The 8,533-nt window shown below is 35.7% G+C and overlaps 1 long non-coding RNA gene across 1 annotated transcript; it reads right to left on the bottom strand.

The window, feature by feature from the left end:
• Positions 1-671: 671 nt before the first annotated feature.
• Positions 672-8,261, bottom strand: LOC146761401 (uncharacterized). The gene is made up of 3 exons (XR_014944029.1): positions 8,176-8,261; positions 6,569-6,632; positions 672-3,605 (listed from the first exon to the last, which is right to left on the bottom strand). It is a non-coding gene; the product is annotated as an uncharacterized LOC146761401 (long non-coding RNA).
• Between the last annotated feature and the right edge of the window lie 272 nt (positions 8,262-8,533).

Consider the following 8,533-nt stretch of genomic DNA (forward strand, 5'->3'; position numbering starts at 1 on the left):
AGCACTATGTCAATTTGTAACAGTCCTATGGAAAACCATCAGTTTCAATTACCAGGTATGGTTGCTCTCCCCATCTGGCATAAGTCTGTCAAAGCAAATCAAGAAAGGCCCTTTTCCTGATCAATTTCAACATCAACAAACTATCAAAGAGAACCAAAGTAATCTCACCATAATAGCATGTTGATGATTTATTCTCATGAAATCTTCAGTCTTAAATATTCCTGGAACAGTCTCAGCAGGAAGAATTGACTGTTCAAAGAGAGATAGTATGAAAGGACAGTAGACATGATCAAATTTAAATTTGCACTTGAATTCAAATGACTACATACCATTTTTTTCCCCACTATTTAGTCAAATCTAGTTAGATGTAACGTTGATGTGATAACCTACAGAAATATTTACATTGTGCAGGTACTGATCGAGTGTGGCAGAGTAAGACATTTACGTAGAGATTTAAGAGAAAAACACTTTAAAAACTGGAAAAACACCATATAAATACAGCTGAGCTAAATATTTCTGTTTGCTACAGAAAAATCAAACACTGTATCAGAGCTATATAATGAATACCCAAATCAATGCTGTGATATGTAACAAAAAGAAGCATTTTTAGGTTTACGATGAATTTTTCATAGTATTTACCCACAACTACATTGAGTGAAGTGGACAAGAGTGAGTTGCAGATTAGGAGTGTTTAAAAAAAAAACACTCCCAAATTTATTATATATCTGCACTTTTATTCCATGCAACAATTACAAAATGCCACTCATGCATGAAATGCCATCTCAGAGCTGACTGATAAGATCACTTCCTTATCTCATTCTAGCTCTTGTCATTCCCCTTTGCCAGGCCTGTCAAAAAAACATACTCATGTTTATGTGTAAACATCTGAATAGTTAAAATGAGCCAGCTTTGCATATGGAAACAGCCTCACCATGGTCCAATGAGATAAGTTCTGGGGGCGGATCATATTTTCATGTGCTGGAACACACTGGAGACAATTTTTCAGATAAGAATTTCAGAGATCTACTAGAATATGCACAGGAACTGAAATATAAATATAAAATAATTACTAAGAATGTGTTCCACCTGAATCAGTAAAACATAAATCTCCAGTCTGAATTCATCTATTGCCAACAAAGAAGAACAGACTCTGATTCTTTTAACAATTTCATGGTGTATCCCAGTGTTACCGCAAGTCCTGAGAGATAAGGGTTTTCCTCTGCTAAGGAAATCAAGTTATTAAATTGGTCAAAGATGACTCTACCAGAAATGTATTCAAGTCTCCTTCAGTAATTACCTTAGGAATTTGTTTGAGAATCACATACAACATTTTGCTCAGTTTTCACAGATAAAATATACTATGCACTAAAATTCCTAGGATTTTAATTTAATAAAAACCCAACAGTACTTAATTGAACAAGTTATTGTCTGTGCAGAGAAGAGCGCAGAACCGACTCATTCTTTTATAGTGAATTAGTTAAATCACCTAGGAGATTTCTAACAGACAATGAAATCTAAACAGAAGCAGGAACTTCAGTTATCTTTGGATGAACATATTTAGTTTCACATTCTAACCTAGCACCAAGGAAAATAAAACAGTCTAAACACACTTCAGTTTCATCCACGCAATTCATTTGACATTTTTTTGATTTAAGAAAGCACTACCAAACATTTTTCATTAAAGCTGCAGTTATTTTCATGTTTCCCTGTTTATAACCTCCTTGAAATAGAAGTCTGTATAATTTCTTCTTTTGCTATTTTCTGACATAAACCAACTGCAGTTAGAATTTACTTAGAATAGACAAATGAGTCAAATTTATAATTACAACAAATTATAGAGCAATCTTATGTTGTACCCAATATCTTTTTTTAATCATTTCTTGTGTCATACAGTCTCCCAATTATCAAGAGACACCAGAAAAACTCTCAAGACGTTGTGACAGATTTTTGTTTGAGCTGTTAACACTAAAATCTAATGAGCCAACAAAAATCAACAAACAGAAAGGACAAAATCATATTTTTTCCTTTTCAAAGAATATTCCTTCCTTGTAAGAAGAAAACACAGTGGATCACTCTCAAACCTTACAAAAAAAATAAAAAATAGAGAGCTGATAATAAAACATACATGGTGACAAGTTTGTAGAGAAAACACGCATAAAAAGAAAGTGAATGTTCACTGCAATCTCGTCTATGTCTAGTTTTTCAGTGCCTTTGGCAGTTATAAACATATTTTGTTCTATAAAATTCCATATTTCCTCAAATCTTGTCCAGCTTTACATTTAAAAAAAAAAAAAATGACAAGATTATAAAAATATGGAATTTTAAAGAACAAATCCTGTTCAGATTCACATTTTTAAAATGACCTTTCTTCATTCATTTCTTTTCTGGTTAGTAATTGCAGAATTTTTCATAATCTATAAGCTCAATGGTTAATATTATTTAATGTGCACTACCTAGTTTTAAGATCTGAGTACATAATGAGAAACAAACATTCAGAAATATACCAAGTGGAGCTAACATACATACAAACTCAGCGCAGAAAAAGTTTTGCCGTAAAGCTCAGAAAGTTCTTTATCTAATGGAACTTTGAAGTAGTAAATGAATATCTATCTCCTACATCTTCTCTCCAACTCCACTTGATGTTAACAGTGTCAAAAGAGACACTGCTGTGTCTTCCTATTCTGCCTGCCTACATATCAGATGGCTCATGGCTTTTCACTGAAGTAAGGATCTTCCCAAAATACAGGCAGATAGGAAAATCCTATCTGGATGCATAAAATGACTTGCAAAGGACGTCTGAATCCAGAGGTGGTAGAAGTTAGACTTACGTGGAAAACTTCTGGATGTCTTCATTCCCAGGGTCAGTATATTGATTTATTGTTCTATACAACTTTGTTAATTTGAGTCCAATATTGCTTTTCTTTATTGTCAAGGAAAGCTTTGCCATCAACACTTTATGGAAGTCAACCTGCAGCTAGCAAATATAAGGACATATCTGTTCCTCTCCCTGGTAAAATCAGAACAGTATCGACAGGATAGAGTAGGTCAGACCTGCTTGTATTCTGCACTCATAGGTGACAAAGTCTGAATTCAGACTATGATGGCAGCAATAATAAAGAGTCAGTGCAATTTTTACCAAAGTGAACTGTGAGGAAAATGGGAAAGGTATGATTGTGTTTCAGCACATATAGTTCTTAGATGCACCTTCCTAAACAACTGAAAAATAAATTGCTTGTTAGTGAGTATGTTTAGAATAGAACTTCTGTGTAGGAATATGAAGTCTAGAAGGGAAGGAAGAATATATACCACCACAAATAAAATGACACACAGTGAATAAATCTCCAACTGGAGCTCTAGTTTTAGGAAGTGGGTACTGAACTGAGGAAGAACAAATTACACTTTCTTCTAAATATTTTCATATGCAACTTTCACAAGAAACAATGTAAACAGTTACTAAAATAAATAACTGTTACTTAGATTGCAGTCTCTCTGATGTAGTTTCTTGAACTTTCTTCAGCATGCCCGGTTCACATCACCCATCTCATTACATGTTTCTCAGCAACAGTCAGTGGAAATGGGGTCTCAGTTCATAATTCCCTAGAATGCTAACAAATTTTAAGAAATTAGACCTGTCAGAACTTGCACAATCATTAAATATATTAAAGTACAAGCGAAGTTAAGATTTCCATTGCAGTCAGAGAACTAATGCCCACATGCTAGCTAGTTAAGTGATCAAATCAAGGGTTCCCTGACATCTCTCACAAAACCATTAATCCAACCAGCAATACAGATAAGATCTTATATGGTGATTCTCAGTACGAATTGTGATGGGGAACAAAAAGATACACACTCTGGAACATCTGTATAAGATTTCTTTTTGGTCGAAAGAAAGTCTTATTCAAAGACTAGCACCAGGAAATGAGTTCCAGGGCTAGCCAGATTTGGGTTCCCAATATTCCTATCTACATGCACCTTTATGTTTCTGATCCCAGTATTGAAGGCATCAGTAGAACACTCAATATCTCTTCCTTTCGGGAAAACAAGTAAATAACAACATATAAAGAACAATTCCAGTTGCTCTGATGCTTAACAGCTATGGAAGTCTTCTTTGCTTCTCAGATTTAAATTTACCTGTTACTTGCCCATATTAATTTCTAGACCAAGGTAACATCTCCATTCCTCTCACCTGTGCTCTTATATTTCATTTTAAAAAAATGTGTAAAATTTATCTGATTAGAAACTAGAACGCTACACCCCATTTCCCCAGATGATAAAACAAATCCATTATCAGGTTCCTGTCTAGTGTTTAGTCTCTCCCTTCAAGCATGCCTCTGAGGATGAATGAGAGAAGACAGGTCACAGATATGCATTTTAAGACCCTCATTTACATCTAAGTTCCATGCATAGAGAACTGGACACCTGACTTAAAGGACTTAAATGAGACACAAAACAGAGCTACCTAGAGACTGCCAGTAGGAAATATCAAGCTTGGGGACTTCAGTGAAATTCATACTATCATCTGAATATGACCCATAATCTTCCTATACCTTCCAGTGTCTTACAAGAGGTGTCTCTATCATGTAGTGAATCCAAACTACTTGTACATCTATGCCAAGCTAGACTGTACTACACAAAGATTCCTTCTCAGGTCCCAAGAACATGTAATCAAATTAGTAGAGAATGTAATTCTTGTTAATCCCTGTTAGTTCCTGTCATTCAGCAGGGCAAGCATCATACATGGAATCATATTATGACTGTTACAAAAACATAGCTATAAGATATTAATAGGGTTATACTATTTAGGCAACTCCACACTGCGTTCTGTTCTGAAATGTAGATAAGTGTTAGCCTATCTGACTTTTTTTCTTCTTTGTTTATTTTGACACCTCTTGTTACTCTAGCAAGAATTCACAGTCTAGTGCCCACTTCAAGAGTGAATACACTTTATTTTAGAATATTGGGGCCTGACTCTAGGAAATTTTCTCAATCCAAATACGCTTTGCTGAGTGCAAATTCAAAGCTTGGAGCATGGCCCATAGGGTAATGAACTCAGGGGCTATTAATCCACAGCCTACAATTTGTAAATGTGCAGGATACTGAGTCAGTAGAAAAAATAATTTTAAACATCTGTGGTATTCTTTCAATCCCAGATTAATTACACTGCTCAGATTGTAATGTTAGACAGAAATTTCAAGTCTCTACACTGCTATGCTGAGAATGCTGTATTTCCTTTTGTGTTTATCACTGCTCTGCTAGAGTAGGTTTCCTGCACAACACAAGCTTGTGTTCAGTTCTGTCCTACATTAATCCTGCTCACCTTGCCTGCCTTTTCTTTCTCTCTTTGTCTGAAGTCCTTCTGAAACTCTTTCTTACAAAGCATTAATTATTATTATTACTCTTAAGAGAAAGGCTGTGTACATACCCCCACATCGCTCCATCAAAATGGTGATATAAATGAAAATCTAAACAGGCTGTTTAATCCTTTTGAGAAGCTAATAATTATTTTCAATCAGCAAAAACTATTCTGCCATTTCAAAGAATGATTAATGAGAGCAAATGTGTTTGTAATTTATTAGCAGCAGCTTGGGGGGAGGGGGAAGGACAACTTAGAAATGGCAGCCATAGCATCAACATCTGATGATGTGAAGGCACTTCTGCTCCATATTATAAAGTCAAACATGAGGCTGCCTCTTTTTTGATTTATGCTCTGTACAGTGATACCGAGTGCCTGGGTTTTATTCATGAATGGCTTTGTAGTTATTTTTTGTGGAACTATAATGGAAAAAAGAATTCCTCTAGCATGTACCTCTTCCACAACACTCATTCAACCCTCAGAATTCATCAGAGTGTGTTTTTCTAAGAACAGAAGCATATCTATCACAATAAAACTGGAGGGAAAATGCAAACAAGGAGAAGAAAAACATAATATTGAACAGATTGAGATATAAGCAGTGTTGAATTCGTGTATCATAACACGTGGTGAAATAACTTCATGGCCTGCACACAACACATTGTCAGAATACCATGAAGATTTGAATACAAGAATAAACCTGTGTCATGAGTGGGGAAGCAGAGGTAGAGCAAGACTAAAAATTCCTTAAAACCCATTATGTTCCTACATGCTCAGTTAGTTACCTAAGTACTTCTAAAGTATGACTTTTAAGATTAGACACCCCTCAAAGAGGACTCTGATGACTAAAATGGAACCTAGGCAGACCTTAACTTATGTGCCTACACTGAAGATGAATTCATCTGGCAGTTGCCAGACTCGGGTGTCATTTTGCCATGAAAGTGCCCTCAGGCACAGAACTTTCCCCCAGCCTAAAATATAATGACACCTAAAAACCAAAAGGTAATTCCTACATCAAATTCAGCCAGGAGCTCAATTTCCCTAATTAAAAACACACAGCATGTCCATGGGCACAAAAATTCAGCCTATGGTATTGCATACATTCTTCTTAGAATATAGAGGCCATGGATTGTCTGACAAATGGACAATATAGAAAAGCCTCATGATCCAAAACAATAACATTTTTACATGCAAAGGAAGCACATTGGGAACACTGACCATATATCCAAAGATCACCTCTAACCTCGCCCATACTTTGCTTTTGCTCAGACCTTCTTGTAGCCTGAAAATAAGGAAAGAGAGGTATGTCACAAAGGTTGACCTTCAGTGTTCAACACAACATCCACATTTTGAGGAAGTAATGTCTTAGCTTGTGAACTGTATTTAAACAACTTAAGCAATAGTGACTTCACAAAGGAGAAATGAATTAACTATCATGACCACTTTCTGAAAAATAAAAAAAAATAAGTCATTCCAAATAAATTCACTTTGCAAATTTAGCAGTTTTGCTCAAATCAGCCATAGCCTGTATAGGCAATAATAACATTTGGCAATGTTATATGAGTTATATTTTCCTAAGGATTAACTATTCTTGTAGCATTTTGCCTGTATGTTAGACACAGATACAACTCCTCCCCCAAATATCAGCTGGGATGTATAGTGTCTTGTTCCATTCCACTTTTATTTATCAGATTTATTTACAGTAAACAATAAAGTTCTTAGAAATTTTGGTATGATTAGTTATGAATCATGGATTTCAGGTTCTTCTTTTACATCACAAGGTAATGTCCACAGCTGGAAGCAGAACACAGTCCTCCTCAGATCAATGGTCTGCTCTGATATGACAAATTCTGTGTTTTCATTCTGTTCCCTTTGATGCCTCTCTCTTTTCTCAAGCTTCATCTTGTTTTTATTCTATACATTGTATTTGGTTAAATTAGACTACAAAGTCTTGCAAAAGACATTGGTTTGAACAAGACTTCAAAAAATGGCTTAGTACATCTGGATAGCTCAGAGTTTGAGTGACACTTTAATATAACTGGATTTTTACAAAATGATGGACACCTGCTCTTTGAAAATCAGGCTCCTCTTAAGTTGTGTGAAGATAAGCACCACAGAAGTGATGCACCTGAAACTAATAGACACTTCTGAAAAATCCTGTGCCTTTACCATGACTGATAGAGAACCGTGTGCAGCATTCTTTTAAGAAAGAGCCACATTTCTGATTCAAGGGTAACAGCATCCCTAGTTTCATGTGCAACTACCTCTCATAGTGCACAGCTGTAATAATCTATTCTGAATAAATGAGAAGAGTGCTAAATTTTTAATGAACAGTGTTTCCACCTGTGTCAAGATAATGAAAGAATATAAAGCTGTTCTTAGAACTTTACAGAAAGCAAAAGCAATTAGGTGCTAGCAGCACCTATAACCTTGGGCTGATTGCATCCCCGCATTTTGTGCAGAGAAGGGATTTTTAAAATTTTTTTATTTTTAATGAATCTGTTATTCTGAAAAAAAAATTAAAATAAAATAAAATAAAATGATTCATCATTGTTATAATGCTCAGGGGAACAGTGTCAGGAAAAATGAAGCTCTAGTCCATAGATTACTTTGTACCCCCAGTACTCCCAATGTTCCAAAGGAACATTGAGGTTTATAGAGCAAGGGACATCTATAGAATGTCTACTTGGGAATGTCTCACACTCATATCCCATCTAAAAGAATCCCTCTGCTGCAAAAGAAAGTGACCCGTTTCTGTATATTCATATAATTCTCATTTGAACTTCTGCATCTTATAACATGAAAATCTAAAGTGTTTTCCTTACCTCACTGCTAATATTTTGGCAGGGGAATGACAAACAATTTTCATGTCCACCTTTGCAACGAGTCTCTTGCTCTGCCTTATCATTCCAAACAGCTTGTGTGCAGTGTGGGTGACATGGTAACTCCTTGCTAATAAACAAAGTACAGCATCCTGTCTGTGACAGGACACTCGCTTACTTCTCTCAAGTCAACATGGTGTCGAATTTCTTTTGTCCAACTTTGAAATGCAACATCCCCCCCCCCGCCCCCAAGAAAGTATGTGTGATCTTGTAACACACACCAGACAGTGACACTAGAGTAGCACAAGTCACATATGTGAGGCAGAAAGAATTTTCACCATTATGCTGCCTAATGAAATCA

Source organism: Coturnix japonica, chromosome 3 (genome assembly GCF_054131305.1).
Source record: "Coturnix japonica strain WE chromosome 3, WE-NBRP24, whole genome shotgun sequence".
NCBI classification, from domain to species: Eukaryota; Metazoa; Chordata; class Aves; order Galliformes; family Phasianidae; genus Coturnix; species Coturnix japonica.